The 15,912-nt window shown below is 44.4% G+C and overlaps 1 protein-coding gene across 10 annotated transcripts in view; it reads right to left on the minus strand.

The window, feature by feature from the left end:
* Positions 1-8,200, minus strand: part of LOC105251771 (broad-complex core protein) — a 59,124-nt gene extending 50,924 nt beyond the window's left edge. For 3 of the 10 annotated variants that reach the window (XM_025411427.1, XM_011258766.3, XM_011258761.3), the window contains exon 1: positions 6,575-8,200. The gene's annotated coding sequence lies outside the window, so the exon portion shown is untranslated. The remainder of the gene's footprint in view (positions 1-6,574) is intronic. The other 7 variants (XM_025411429.1, XM_025411428.1, XM_025411430.1 and 4 more) reach the window with 6 other exon arrangements.
* Between the last annotated feature and the right edge of the window lie 7,712 nt (positions 8,201-15,912).

Consider the following 15,912-nt stretch of genomic DNA (forward strand, 5'->3'; position numbering starts at 1 on the left):
GGAATTTTTAAAACGAGCGCTTTCGATTTTAATCGCGCCTTCTCGTTGCCGTCTGCCTTTACATCTCTCCCCTTGCGTCCCGTCAGCCGGATGTCAAAATCTGCTCCGAAACTAGACGCACCTGTAGCGATTCATTCACGCGCTTGCGAGCGTACGTACATCTCGCGCACAAAGGAACGATTATGGGATTATTTAAAAATTTGCATTCGCACACGTGGGGAAAAATTAAAAAAGAACTCTGGATAAAATGCAATTTTTATCACGTAGACGCTTTACAATATCTGATATTGCTATTCTTCGAATCGTGTTTGGATGGAATTTTTAAAGTAGATCTGGGATCGATCGCGCGCAAAATAATCGGATTTCAAAAAAAAAGTATTCTAATCTGAACATTTGTCCTAGAGAGACTTTTCAGCGCATAAAAGTGAAACTATCGACAAAAATATCCACATCCAATAGAAGCATGACGCGGCTACACTTATTTTAGTACGACCGTAATAATTTTCGAATTGGATACACGCGAAAAATTGTCACGTAGATTTGTAGAAATAGAGATGGCTCATAAATAATTATCATTTTATACGCCCGCTTTTATTTCGTTTCTCTTTAACAATATTATTTCAAGACACTCCACACTCGCGGATTTCTATCGAACGGAGGCTCTCTGCATTTTAATGCGGAATCCTACACAGAAACAATACGACCTTGGGGGGCGAATCTCTTAAAACAAGGCGAACAAGAGCGTTCCGCGATATCGCGCGAGCAAAGATTTTGAGATGCCATTTCGGCGAGCATTCAATTTCTCCAATGGTCGAGAAACCGGACGCGTTAATCTCCGCTATAATTTCCCTAATTTCGCGCATATGCGAGGCGATAAAATATAATCTCCGCATCGAAATCTCTCCGGCTTTCGTCCGATGAAAACGGGGACTTGACCCGCGACTTGCAGAAAGGAATCGGGGCCGCGACTCTTTTTTTTTCCCCGTAACAGCCTATTTCTGGTGGCCGTCTAATTCATACGCCCGGGACACTAGCGACGCTACATAAACGCACGCACACGGGCGTATCCGCTCGCGCGCGCGCGCGCGAGTATGCACATTTTTTCGCTCGCGCGCGCGCGAGCGAGCACGCGAATGTGGGCGTGCGCGCGTACACATGCGCGCGTATAATGCACGAAACAAAGAGCCGTCCGAAGGAAGGAACCGCGTACCCGCTCTCCCCCGCGCTCGCATAAATACACCGACCCCCGTCGCGCCGTTATACCGCCGTCTCGTTGACTACTCGGCCGATTCTCGGATATGATTCGTCACGATCAGCTGACGTGCGCATTTCAAGTGGCTTAAATAAAGCGACGCTCTCTTTCTCGCCGCTTTCACAATAGGCGCCGCATTGTGTGTCCACATTTTGACCTTCCTGCGCGTCTATACAAGCGCGAGTTGCAACGTTTCGTGCACACGGTTGCTTATTTATTTCTTTCTTTCTTTCGCCTCTCCGCGCTCGCGCTCGCGAAATCTTCTCTCGCGAGAGAAAGAAATAGTATCGATCGCTAGAGGCGCGCTATCGCCAGCGAGATAATTTTGATAATTCGATAAGACGATTAGACTACGAGTGTGTTGTAATTTTATAATTATCGATACCCCCCTCAACGCGATTTGTCAGCTGAAGAAAAAATGTGCGATTTTTGCAAATTGGGCAAAACGCGAAGAACAAGACGGTAATCGTTTCAAATTATCGTATCAAAAATAATTAGACTATTCAATTGTTACGGAATCAAATCATTTTTGCAAGACCGGACAAACTCGTGGCGAGGATTGATATCGCGATATCGCTTTTTGGAAAAGATTAATATTTAATCTATTCATAGATTATTTTTGTGGAAAGTAATACAGTTGATATTTTATAGTAGAATATCTCAAGATTCAGGAAAAAAACGCTTCTTTTTCCAACTTTCTACGCAATAAATCAACTCGTATTCATCCTTCTCCTCTTTTATACGTGTTAAAAAAATGTACATGTACTCCAAAATATATATTAATGTGTATATTTATTTTTGTAAATCTCACTTTTGTCGCGCGTTTATAACAAGCTGTCGCCGTACGCGACGAGTCTGCACAAGTCGCGAGATGCGATTGGCTAAAAGTTTCGCACCTGCGACCTTCTTCCTCTCAAGGTACGCGCGTCGCGCGGAATCAACCGGTGCGAATTTTAACGCGCGCCATGCAAAACGTGTGCGCAAACGGTTGCCCCTCGGCACCTGAAAATTTACGCCCGGTATATACAATTCAATCGGCCGTCTTGTGTATCGGTGAATAGCGCGCGCGGAATTTATACGATTGATACTCGCGCCGTTCGGTGAATGAATTCGCTTTGTTAATTTTATCGAGCTCTCTCTCCCTCTCGACGGCATCGATCGCTTATCGATCGCGGAGATATTTCCCGCAGGCGGGCGTTTAGAAAAACATGTAAATTTAATAGGATGGTATCACGCACGATGGATCGTCCTTTGAACGTATTCGCGTTTTAGAATATCCATCTGCTTGGCTATCGCTCGTGATAAGATCAAAAGGATTTTCTCTCTCTCTCTCTTGCGAGAATAAAATAATAAAAATCAACGGCAACATAATAATTGACGCGTGTAATAAGCAAACGCGTTACCGTCTTTACTTGTCGGATAATGTCGAAGATAAATGATCGCGGGGAGTGGCAAAAATACGCGATAGCGTAGAGCGACGCGTCCGTTTCTAACGCGAATAACGACGGTTTTTCAAGCGAGCCTGCGTCGCGTCGGTCGCGCCTAAATAACGCCTTCGCCTGCCTCGGAGTCTAATTTCGCAGATAAGGCGGCGGTCGTCGCGAGACGACGTAATCTAGTTACTAGGCGTACAATCTAATCGACCGATTCGTATTATGTGTACGCATACCTGCACGTACAAACTACACTTCTATTTCGTAGAATCTCGCACTCTAGCCCGATAGCGCGATAAAGAGTTCGTTTGTCTTTGATGCTACCCGAGGCTCTTGGCGAGGGTTACGCAATCCGCGCTCACCTCTCTCCATCCTCGCGTTAATTCAACTATCTGCTGTCTTCAAGTTGACGCGTCTACGCGCGAGATAAGACTTCCTGCCGCTGACGATTCCGCGAAATGTCATTGGCAATAAATCAAGCGATCGAATAAACGACACGGTAAGCGTACGATGGAATCGTCGTGTAAACGCTCGACGTAACGTGGAGCGTCAAAAAGTTGAATCATAATTTTTATCAAACTCGATTCTCTTCTTCTATTTTCGCAATTCGAACAAATATATAGAAGAAAAAATGTAAATGTTGCGTACAGACAAAAAATCCATGTTTTACTACTGGAACACGTTTAAAAATACATCTTTCGAGATGCTTTGTACACGCGACCAAGTTTTCCGAAGCTACGTGCGTTTGCTTCAATTTCTAAAAGGGAGCGATTTTTACATGCCCGTTTGAGAGTAAGAAGAGATAAATACGCGCGCGTACGACCATTTTACGGCGTCCAATAATTCTCAGAGCGAAGAATCTCGAGGAAGGAGCGAAGAGCGGGGAGGAGAAGGCGAGGAAGAACGGGTGGAATAACGGGTGAGATTCAGCGTCCGTTATGGTTCAAGGAGAACACACCGTTATCGGATACATCCCTTTTCTCGTATGCAGGTGCTTCCGAGAAAATTAAACTGGCCATCGCATCGCTCTAATTTGCCTCAGCGTATTAATGCTACCGGGCAAATATGCGCTCGAGAGCTAATTACATTATAAATTAATAGTCAATAAGGATCGACGGTCATTTCTGTGATAATTGGAACGTATGCGACAAGATTTTTTTGTCCACAAACGACGAAATAAAATGTCGCGAATCTCTGGATTCTCATACATATTTTTAGAAAAAGACGTTAAGTAATCAATTATCAATTGTCTGTTGCAATAAAGTCACTCGAAAAGTAATGGGCGATAAAAAAATATTGGTACATGTATGTGTATTTTTTTTCAATATTGCACATTTTTTATTTATACTCTTGCGTTTCATGTAATACTCATTTATTTTTGGTTTTGTCTCGAAACTTTCGCAAGCTTAACAACGCGTTGTCTCTTTAATTTTAACATGATTTAATATATTTTTTAGTCTTTTTATTTTTGAAACATGATTCGTCGACGTGTATTCAATATTTTTATCGCTATCATTTTTCGATTATCAAGAGACTTTATCAGGATATATGTGGCAGTAACTTTGCAATTGTCTATTATAATAAAGTCATTTGACAGTCGAAAAATAATAAGCGTTAAAAATATCGATACATATATTTTTCTTTTTCAATATTGCACATTTTTTATTTACTTGTCTCTTGTGCCAAGTAATATTTATATATTTTTTTTAGTTTTTGCTCTCGAAACTTTCATCAAGCTTAACACGCTGTTTCCTGGACCTTTTAATTTTAATTATTTAATATCTTTTCGAATGTCTTTAATTCAAATATGATTCGTCGACATCGCTATTTATTATTTTCCGGCTATCGATTGATTTTACGGCAGCGATTTTGCTAGATTATTGCCAGATTAATCGATTTCTTCGAATTATCATACATTATAATCGGATGTGATTTTATTGAAAATGTTAGAGCAATAATCGCGCGATCGAGAGACGTCGTCGACGAGAGATATTGGCAGACGACCGCAGCTTTGTCCCGAAGCTACATCCTTGAGAGAGAATCGCCTCTGCACCCGGACAAGTTTTATCGTCGCGTATATATACGCCGCACGCGCGCATACGAAGCGAATGCACGCGGTGGCTAAGTTTTTCAGGAACGTTCGCGTCATCATCGAGGCTTCTTATTTTTTACCAGAGGTTCGGCCGCGCGTCTCCCCCCCTCGCCCTCCGTGTCGCGTCCTCTCCTACGGTTTCTCATTCTTTCTCTCTCTCTCTTTCTTCGACGTTCGACGTTCGCGAGATCTATTTATACCTAGGTCCGCGCTGTTTTCGACTCGCTGCACGGCCGTGCAACAAACCTAAGCCGCGTCGCTCGTAAAAATAGGGAACGAACGTATACGGACGTCGAGAGGGAGACGCGCGATCCAAAGAAATAATCGCGTCGCAGGTGCGTCAAACGGAGAGGATTTTTCTTAATCTAATAGATTTTATGTCGCGCGACTCGACGCCCGCGGTTTAGAGATGCGCGCCCGCTAAAAGAGAGAAAAAAAAACCACAAACAGTTCTCGCGCAAAACACGCCGATATGGATACCGTGCCAAAACTCGCAGGTATTAAAATCCTGCGACCTAAAAAAAATACGTAATCGCCCGCAGTTAGCGAACGGGGAAAAAATAAATAAATAAAATAAAACACGCGGCTCGCGCGCGGCGGCAACGTGACGAAATCGGGTTCGCGGGGGAGGAGAAGGGAGGGAGCGAGAGAGAGAGAGAGAGAGAGAGAGAGAAAAGGAAAAAAAAAGCTGAAAAAAAAGAGGAAAAAACGATTACTCCCACGCGCGGCGAGAGAGAGCTCCGCGCCGCCAGACGAGGCGTGGTACGATGGAAAACGAGAGTGAACCGCGTAGAATCGAGCGCGTACGCGCGCGGCGACCGTGGCACGGTCGTGACGGCGGCCCCGGCCTCGGCTCCGGAGAAGCGGACGCGCACGAGACCGACAAACGCGTTACGCGAGGCTCGAGCGCCTCTCGCGGCGCACGGAGAGCGAGAGCGGAGAGCGATAGGGATTACGTCATGTACCAAGCACTCTCTAACGTCTGGCATTATCTTCGTCTAGCGCGAGTCTAGCCGGCTCCAGTCCGAACCGGTACTAACGCCGGCCGCCGGCCGCCGCCGCCACCGCCATTGCCATGCCGCGCTGTCACCTTTGCCGTCTGGCATACATAGGCAAGGGCATACGAGACACGTCACCGTATACACGTCGGGGGATTCATGAAAGGACACACGCGCGTATTCTATCCGCTAACTAGGTGTTGTCGCGACGGCGCGTACGTGTGTGCGTTCGTGTGCGCGCGCGGGTGTGCGGGTATGACGGTGCGCATTCGCAAGCACGGTCGCACGTGTGTCGGTGCGTATGCACGCACCGTCGCGAATACGCGCGCATCCACACGTACACACGTATTTTTGCATGCACGCGTACCGCTACATAACTCGCGCGACAGATACATGCGAACGCTCGTCCCCTCTCTCTCTCTCTCTCTCTCGCGCGCGCTCTTTTTCGCTTTTGCCGCCCTCCCTCCCCGTCTATCGTATTCCTTCTTTCGCTCTCACCCTCGCGCCGTCCCTTCGTCCGTCCTTCTCTTAAGTCTCTCTCTACCCCCCCTTCCCCCGACCGCCCTCTTTAAGTACCCCCTCCCAAAACTTTTTACTCTTTCTCTCTCTCTCTCTCTCTCTCTCTCTTTGTTTTTCTCTCCTTCATTCGCTCCCTCTCCTTCTCCCTGCCTTCGTCTCTTTCTATTCCGTTCGCTCCCTCTCCGTCTTCCCCAAACTTCTTCCTCCGTCTCTAGCGATCGCGTACACCGTGGAAGCCGCACAGGCGGCCGAAGGCCACCGGTCTCAGCTGTGGACGTACCTTGATCGTCGAGCGAAAAGTGAAGTGTGGACCTCCTTTGCTCGGCGTCCTTGTCCGTTGATGCTAGGCCCCCGTGGTTCTACTATTCCGATGCGACGACGACGACGACGACGACGACGACGACGACGACGACGACGACGACGACGATGATGATGATCACGTCGAACCTTTGCTCCGACTTCCGCTCTTTCTTCTGCCCGTGCCAAACTTGTCGCAAAGGAGGGAGAGAGCGCCTGTGTCGCGTTCGCTCCTTTCTGTTTTTCTTTTCTCTTTTTTTCCTCTTCAAGTCGGACTATCGCACGCGTCTCTGTCGCCCGATTTCAACCGTACCGTAACGATTCTCTTCCGGCGACGGAAATCGGCCGAGAAATCCTCACGAAGAAACGAAACGGTCGCGTAACGACAGTTGTATCGTTCGCCAAGCGAGCCTCGATGACAGGCGGACCCGTTTCTCCAGATTTTCGCGTCGTCTCACTCGTAGATTTCGTACGGACACCGTATGGGAAACGAAAGGAAAAAAAAAATGATTAGATCTTTCTCGCGCTGCAACTCCTTCTCATTCCTCCTCTTCGACTCGTCATTGGAATCGACGCGACGACACTTTCTCGCTCCGACGAGACGCTCTTCGCGGGCCTCTTTCGCCGCAAATTCGTCTTCTCGATGGCTTCTTCGTTTGTTTTTTTTCGAGATCGTTGATCGTCGAGGAACGTCGGACGCGATTTAACGGAGGGTATTAGCGCAGCGTGGCATCTCTCTCACTCGCACCTTGCCCGAGAATCGCTGCTTCTCTTCTTCGAGGAGTCTCCCTTTCCCTCTTCTTCTCGCGTGGAACCCGCGTAACTGGATCACCGTAACGCGTACTCGCGATCCCGTAGGTACACGCATGGACGCGCACTGCTTTTCCGCCTTGTCCTTGACGCGAGGTCGTCCTCTCCGTTATAACAGAAGAATTACACACTCCTTCCTGCCGACGATGCAACGTGCCACCGGGTTACCATGCCGCGCGAAACCGCGGATGCGAGCCACGTCCGGTGGCTACGTGTCTTCTCGCGTGCGGGAATCGGGTCGAGAGATAAGGACGCCGGGCCAAAGGATAAAAAATGAAAAGGGAAGTAAAATAAAACGAAAGGAGGAACGAAAGAAAAATAAAAGAAAGAACGAGAGGAGAGAAATTGCGGTAGGACTCGGAACCGAGCGAGGAGGTGACGAAATATTGTCCACCTTACGCGCGTAACACCCGCCGTAAGGATCGTGAGAGAGCGAGCGAGCAAGCGAGCGAGCGACGACGGCGACGACGACGACGACGACGACGACGACGACGGATGCGTCCGCGCGTTTAGAATGTCCTGCGTGTATTATCTTGCGCGCCGACCGCGTCGAGGACCGAAGGACCCAGCTGCTCCTCGCCGCTTCTTTTGGGACACACACCGGGGGACTACCTAGTCGTAGAGTGATTGGGAACGCGACTGGCCAAAGCACTTGATTCGCGCGCGGTTCGGTTTGCCCGTTGCTGCGCCTCTCCCGTGCAGTTTTTTCGGCAGTCCTGTGGTATGCGTGCGCGCCCGGCGTGCATGTATGCGTGCCGAGTGTCCGCGAGCGCGCGACCGCGCGCGTGTGTACGATTCTCTCTTTCTTTATCCTCCTCTCTCCCCCTCTCTCTCCTTCTCCCTCTCCCTCTCCCTCTTTCTTTCTCTCTATCCGCACGAAGAGCTCTTTTTCATTCTCCTTCCCTCCTCGTCGTTCTTCCTATATCCCTCTCTCGCTTCCCTCGTTTTTAACACGAGCGTGTGCCGCCCGCTTGCACACACGCGTGCATGTGCCGGGGCCCCTCGCGTGTGCGTGCGTGGCCCCGTAATGTACGCCGAAGAGCGACCCTGCGCGCGCGAAAAAGAGAGGGAGCGAGGTAGGAAGAGGGCGAGCGAGCGAGCGAGCGTATATGCGATCGCGTATACGTGCGTATGCACGTAAATATATACGTGTATGGACGAGCGTACACGTATATATCCGTCCGCTCCGGCCCGTCGTCGTCGTCGTTGTCGTAGTCGTTGTCGTAGTCGTTGTCGTCGTCGTCGTGCGGTGCGTGCGTGCGTGCGTGCGCGCGCGCGCGCGCGTCCCGGGTAGGCGAGGGTATAGTTACCGAAATGTTAACCTCGTGGAACTACTTTTTATTGAGTGTCGCAAAATTCATAGGAACCTCGCGACGCGCGGAGAGGGGTTAACCCGGCCCCCGCTCCTCGCGCGGACCACGCTGGCGGGGCTGACGTCGCGAGAGGGACGGCAACCCCTACCCCCCCTCCGTCGTACGGGAGCCCCCGCGGCATCCCTCCGCGTATCACCAGACGCTCCCTCCTCCTCCTGCTTCTCCTGCTCCGTCACTTCCTTCTCCTCGTTCTCCTGATCCGCGTCCTCATCCGCGTCCTCATCTTCGTTTCCCGCCCCTCGCTCCCCGCCGAGCCCGGGCCCTGGTCCTCGCCGATTCTTCGGCCCCACCATTTCCTCGCTAGCGGCCCCCGACCCTCGGTTTAGTTTCTTCCTCCCCCTCCCCCTCCCCCCTCTCGCGCCCTGGCACCCTCGGTCTCGAGTTTGTGCACCGTTTCCCCTCGCTTCGCCTCGAGTTCTCGAGTCTCGCGTTCGCGCCGACCAATCGCCCTCTCTCCCTTCTTCTCTCACTCGTGGCCCATCCGCCCGTTTCTCTCTTCCCTTCTGTTCTCTTCTGGCCCGTCGTTTTCTTTTCGCCCGTGCCTCTCCCTCCTTTTTTTCTGTCCTCTCTTATCCTTTCCTATTCACCCTTCGTTGCGTTCTCGCGAGCCCTTCTTTCCAGCTCGCCTTTCCTTCTTCTCGCTTCTCTGCTTCTCTGCTTCTCCTCTCGTTCTTCTCGTCTCTCGTCTCTCGTCTCTCGTCTCGTTTTGTCTCATCTCCATCGTCAGCTCTCGAAACGAAGTAAAGAAGTCTTGTTGCTTCTCCTCCTCCCCTCCTTCGGTTCTAGCGTTTGACATCGCCGACACTCGTCCTCCTCCTCTTCCCAGTCGTATTACCACCCTGTCGTGTCCGGCATTTAGCCTCTCCATAAGCAAACTATACGCTTAGCTCCGTGTATAAATGTCATTGAGCTTGTTTTATGCACATCTATGCGCATAATATCGTGCACCATCGTTCATTGTTAAATGACGGACAATCGCTCTTAGAAAATGGATTAAATTGAAAGACTAGATGAAATTGTGTTTCAATCCATCTTCCAAGAATCTCTGTTTTAAACCAGTTTAACGGTATAGGAAAAATTAATAAAAGTGTATATTACGATTGCGCTTGTGTGCGATACTCGGGAAGCACTTATCTCACTTTGCAAAAATCATTACTTGTACACATAAATATTTTTACAATCAAATCATCTTGTTTTGTCTCCGTGACGATTCCTCTGATTATGTCATCGACAATCTAAATTAATAGTCACCATTCTCTGTCTGGTTACGTTGATAGAGATTTTATAGATCTATAACAAGCCATATCTTTTCTTGGAGAGAAACCAGCGAGAGACGGATGGAAAAAATTATTAAAACACTATTATTATCGACACTAGAAGCGACGAGTGACTTGGTGCATAATTGATCCATGAGAGATATATATCGTCATGGTTATGTGGAAGAAAAACATTTCGTAGAGACAGACGGAAACTCTTTTAAATCGTCAGCGCTGCGGGATGTAATCGATATTTTTTAATGATATCTTTTTCACCGTTAATTCGATTTTTTTCCTCGCCAATTGTCAGCCGCATTAATCTATAAATGAATATCTTTTAATGTCACTTATAATTCCGATGCATCTGTGTCAATACACTGCAAGGTGTTTTCTCTCTCGACTGTATCTTTACCGAATGTATCTTTAGATTAGAGCGATAAACGACGAATGCAGATTGCCGTCCTTCGGTCGTTTAATCGAACAGACCGCGATCGATGTTCGCTAGCCATTCATTGGGATAACGAGCCCGAGGATTTGGCAATACCGAACCACTTGTCGCAAACGTCATCGAGCAATCGTTTAAGGTGCCACTTGCACGATTTAAAATGCTTGAGGAAAGAGAGAGATTTTAATCGATTTAACCTATTTAAGATACGTCATAGATTGTCTCTTTCGCACTGAGAAAAAAATCTGGTTGCATTAATTAGAATTCTGGTAGATTCAACTAGTATGTCTGTAGGAAAATGGACGAATCAGAATTCTTGTAGAAATTACCAGATGAATCCGATTAATTTCTTCCTGTTAAATTTACCAAATTTTCTGATTAATAATACCAAACTTCCCAGCACCAAGTCGTCTAAAATTTTTTTCCATCTAATCTCAAAAGTCTGTTTAATATTTTCAATTCCAACGCGATTATTGCATAAATTCAATCCAGATTATTGAATAAATTATTTTCAGTTTGTTAGAAATTTAACTGATAAACAGTGATGCAAGAAGAGGATGCAGCTTAAACACACGCAATCAGAGAGCTAGCCTCCTCTTTCTGGCAATACTGCTCGTAAGAGAAAGAAAATATACTTTGGATTTAATGTTAATTCTAGTTCTTTATATACATTTCATGGCAAATATTGAATACGAGTTAAGTTGAGAAGCAAGCAAAGAAATTAATGTAACAAGAAATTTTATAGATTCAACCAGAAAATACTAATTAAATCTTTATAGTAAAATCTATTAAACAGTCTAGTTATAAAAAATCGAGTCTTTTATGACCACTAGAAAACACTTCTTGTTTGATTTAACCAAAATGCCTTCAATCATATACGTCTTGTTGGTACAATCAAACGATTTTTCTCAGTGCGATGATTTAGTTGGCGAGATGATAAAAATTTTGAATCATTTCGTGTGCACATGTGTATGCATAAAACATTGGCAATTCCATTGGGAACGAAAACAACCGAAACATTCGAAAACATCGAGCAAGCTGCATCTTTAAATTCGAATGAAAATATGGATTCTTGCGGAAATAACGGATCGTAAAGTTTTCAATCCGAGAAGCACTTACAAAGTACAGAGATGACGTATTTAATGACGTAATTTCAGTTTTCAACTTTTCATACAGGAGACGATTACAGTCGGAAATTTCATTCGATGCCGCTCCTTCGTTTCGCTCGGATATACTTTCGAGTAATGAATAATATTTTTGATATTCCGTTCCGCTAGAAAATTTATTTCGCTAACAATATATAAAAATACTTGAGTTTTTTAGTGAGTTACTTAAACGTCATATATATGCTTTTACGGCTTTTACGTTTTATAGTTCTATAAAGTAAAAAATTTTAAATTTTATGATTAGGTTATCGCATTATTTATTAACTTTATGGTTTATAAATTGTTACACTCTAGGAAGTACGTTAAGATTAAAATTCGCGATAATAAAAAATAACTAGATAAACAAGTATTTAAAGAGATTTTTACGCAGAATTTATATCCGTAGAAAAAAAGGAGAGAAAACCGAATGTGTGTTAACTACCAATTAGATCGCGACTTTAGGCTTATTGCGATGTACTGTCAAACCTAACGAGGTAGTTTTTAAGAACGAATAAATGGATGCGCGAGATAGTAATCTTGTTCCTGATCCTCGAATTTCAACATGATATGGTGCAATAATGTGCTATATAAAATGGCACTTGTATCTTAAAATTCTTTATGCCAAACAATTGTCAGACAGCGTGAATAAGCTACCGTTACTCTTTTGTCAAGGTCTATAAACAAAATCAAATTATTCTTTAAATTATAAAAGTATGATAAAAAATTACATCATACATGAAACAATACATGAATAATTGTGATCGGTTCACTATTCAATTACGCAAATTATTACAGATCGAAAGGTAAGATAACTAATGATAGTCTGGCAATCATGTACTAATGTAGGACGTGCGCAATAAGCATTAATTTCATTAAAGAAGAAGCGCCAAAAACTTTCAGATTTCTTTATAATAATTTTACATATAAAAATAATTACTATATAATTATAATTTCAAAATAAAAGAGTCTAGAGAGATAAAAAAAAATTTTTTTTAAATTTCAAATCACAAAAACATTATTTTTTATATACATAGTAGCCACGAAATATTTTTATATCATTGAGATTAAATGTTAATTCTAGTTCTTTATATACATTTCATGGCAAATATTGAATACGAGTTAAGTTGAGAAGCAAGCAAAGAAATTAATGTAACAAGAAATTTTATAGATTCAACCAGAAAATACTAATTAAATCTTTATAGTAAAATCTATTAAACAGTCTAGTTATAAAAAATCGAGTCTTTTATGATAACTAGAAAACACTTCTTGTTTGATTTAACCAACATTATTTTTTATATACATAGTAGCCACGAAATATTTTTATATCATTGAGATTAAGAAGATGCTTACGTATTATATTTCTGACAGAATTTATAATTTCCATTATTTTTACTTATATTTTTTGTTATTTTTACATTTTTTTTATTCTAAAAAAAGAAAGTATTAGTAGGAAAATCATCGATGAGAGAGAACATGTTGATTCACCTTGGCCGCATACAAAGACACGGAGAGCAAGACGAAGAGAGGTACGACATCATCGCGCCTTATGCAAGCGCCGCTATATCGAACACCGCCCGGTTGCTGTATACTTTGTTACGCAATGTCTCGAATCTGCAGGAATTCGCGGCCGTCGTCTTATTGTCTCCTCTCTCTCTCTCTCTTTCTCTCTCTCTCCCTCTCCCTCGTTCTTTCTTGAGGAGAGTCATCGCAAACGCCGACTTTCTTGATGTCTGAAAAGGTGAATCGAACTGGATCCACGAACGACGAGAGAAAGGGAGAGAGAGAGATAGAGGAGGAGGGGGGAGCTTTGATGCTGTGCGTTTTGCTGCGTTGCCGGCATGCGAAATTTGGCGAGACGACTTTAAATGCAAAAATTCCTTTTACCCATATAATTATCGTCGTCATCCCGTTGACAAATGTGGCCAAAGCTCCGCACGTGTGCGCATTGAAATCGTTAATCTCTACAAGACGTCCAATATCATCGCGATACTATTAATCCCACCGTCTCACGCACGTTGCGGGATATTTGCGTTCTGACTAACGCGAGAGATAAGATTATAGTTTGTACGGAGAGCGAATATATGCGTGTTGCTGATCTATGACCGTTTTGCGTCAGATCGATTTCGCGATATGATCGTTGACGAGAATAAAAACGAAAAAAACGCGAGTCATCTCCTCGGCGAGAATAAATTTCGTACATTAATTTTTCATAATTTTTAATAATTTTTTAAAGACAAAACGCGATGAATATGAAAGTGACTTGTTGCGAAATAAGCATTGACAATTTGAAAATTTTTCTATGTCAAAAATTTATATGAAAAAATTAAAAAAATAATACGCTGTTAATTATGTGATGATCAATAGTGATAAAAACTAAAGATTGATAGTGAGAAAAAATAGATTTGTTACAATCAAAATGTCAGGTATAAAAGACTAATAAGAATTTATATTTAACTCAATTATGCGCATCGATGATTTTTGTGTGCCTGTTCTTCCGGTTTTGAAATCTCGCCAAGTTTTTGCTTTCGTGTTTCCCCTTATAAAGTTGTTTCTTTTTCGCGAATATATTGACTATTCCTTGTAGTAATATTTTTGTCGATTAAACCTTGATATCTCTATGTATATTCAAAACGTTTGTAGAAAATGAAATTTTCTCGGAAGTCGAATCTCTTGCCGTCCGAATTGTTGTGACAGCAATACTAAATACGATTAAGACGTGATAAAATCGCAAATATACTCTCCTTGTTTCGATATATCGATCTAACATGTCGTATACTTCCCTCATTTCATTCTGATGTAATAGAAGTAATACACGCTCAAACTAAAATAAAATGATACATAGAATTAATTAAATATATATGATTTGAATTTGTCTGATCTGCATTGAATGTTTCCTGCACGTATTAAGCTACTTTTTAACATTCTTTATTTATTCTAATACCTTGCAAAACATCTCTATAGCAACTTACAAATTATTTGTTGCGTAATATGACGTTATACAATATCTCGGTGAGATATCTCGAGCATATACAGATCCAAATCGCGATTTGCTTATCTAATATTATCTAGTTTATCTAGTATTCGCGAAAGCGATAAGAAGCGATCGAGTGGCAATCTAGCGTTAAACCTACGGCAAGGATAGATTCGGCGATCAAGGATGGCCTCGCTGCGATATTATTCGAAAATTCCGGCGTCCCGGGAGCAAGGTGCGGCGGTCCTTTGCACGAGGCACGCTAGCAGATTGGGCAGGATGGCTTCCTGCAAGAGAGTTTGCTAGTCGATCGGGGGCCATGAACCTCGAACAGGTTGGCCCCTTGGACGTTCACCTTCTGTGCCGCTTCGGCGCTCGCTTCCCCCCTTGGTCCCCCCCTTCATCCTCCTCCTCCTCCTCCTCCTCCTCCTCCTCCCCTCGTCTCTGGCCCTGTTCCCGCAGTTCCCGCTGCATCTTTCGCTTCCTAAGGGTACGTTCGCCTTTACCCCGTCCTCGTCCCCTCTCCTCCCCCCGCTGCCCTTCCGCCGCCTCCCTCTACCCCCCCCGCTCTTCCTCTCCTTCTCCTCTTGCGCGAATCACGCTACTCTATTTCTCGTTTCGTCCTGTATACCTACCTACTCGTTCCCTGCACGTCCATTCGTCTCGATATAATGTACGTCTATCCGTCGCATCGCGCGTCCGCATACGTTCGATCCGCGCATTTGTGCCTTTACTTGTCACTTTTCCCTCTCCCCTTCCTCCCAGCGGCTATTTTCAAAGTATTCTAGTCGGCAGAGATGAAAGATTTTCAGCTACCACTCGTGGTAGCTGAAAGCATCGTTTAACAGTCTTTACTTTAAACTCGTTATATATATTCATCGTTTTTTTTCCTTCCATAAAAAAATTCATGTTTCACTAATACGTAATTAATTATAAATCATTCAGTATGAATTTTTTATAGACTATATATCGAGCGTTAATTTATATATTTTAATGTATACACGTTTTCTCTCTCTCTCTCTCTCTCTCTCATTGTGAAAATTATTATGTTAGTGATGTCCTATTTATACAGGAACAGGAAAGGCGCGCGCACTCGCGTCCTTCCCCCGTGCAATTTCGGGATGTTTCGCCGGCGTCTTTTTGGAATTCCACGTTCAGCGCATTAATCACGCAAGCGCGTACATACCTGTTCTCAAAATTTTTTGCTTGTACGGCATATCTTTTTTTTTTCCTTGCGCAATGTGTTCAGCCGTTGGTTGCCGAATTACGACACACCGCATCGCTAACCCTATTCATCGCCCGATACAAAATTTCGCAACAC

The sequence above is a fragment of the Camponotus floridanus genome, unplaced genomic scaffold (assembly GCF_003227725.1).
Source record: "Camponotus floridanus strain SB8 unplaced genomic scaffold, Cflo_v7.5 scaffold4, whole genome shotgun sequence".
Taxonomy (NCBI): Eukaryota; Metazoa; Arthropoda; class Insecta; order Hymenoptera; family Formicidae; genus Camponotus; species Camponotus floridanus.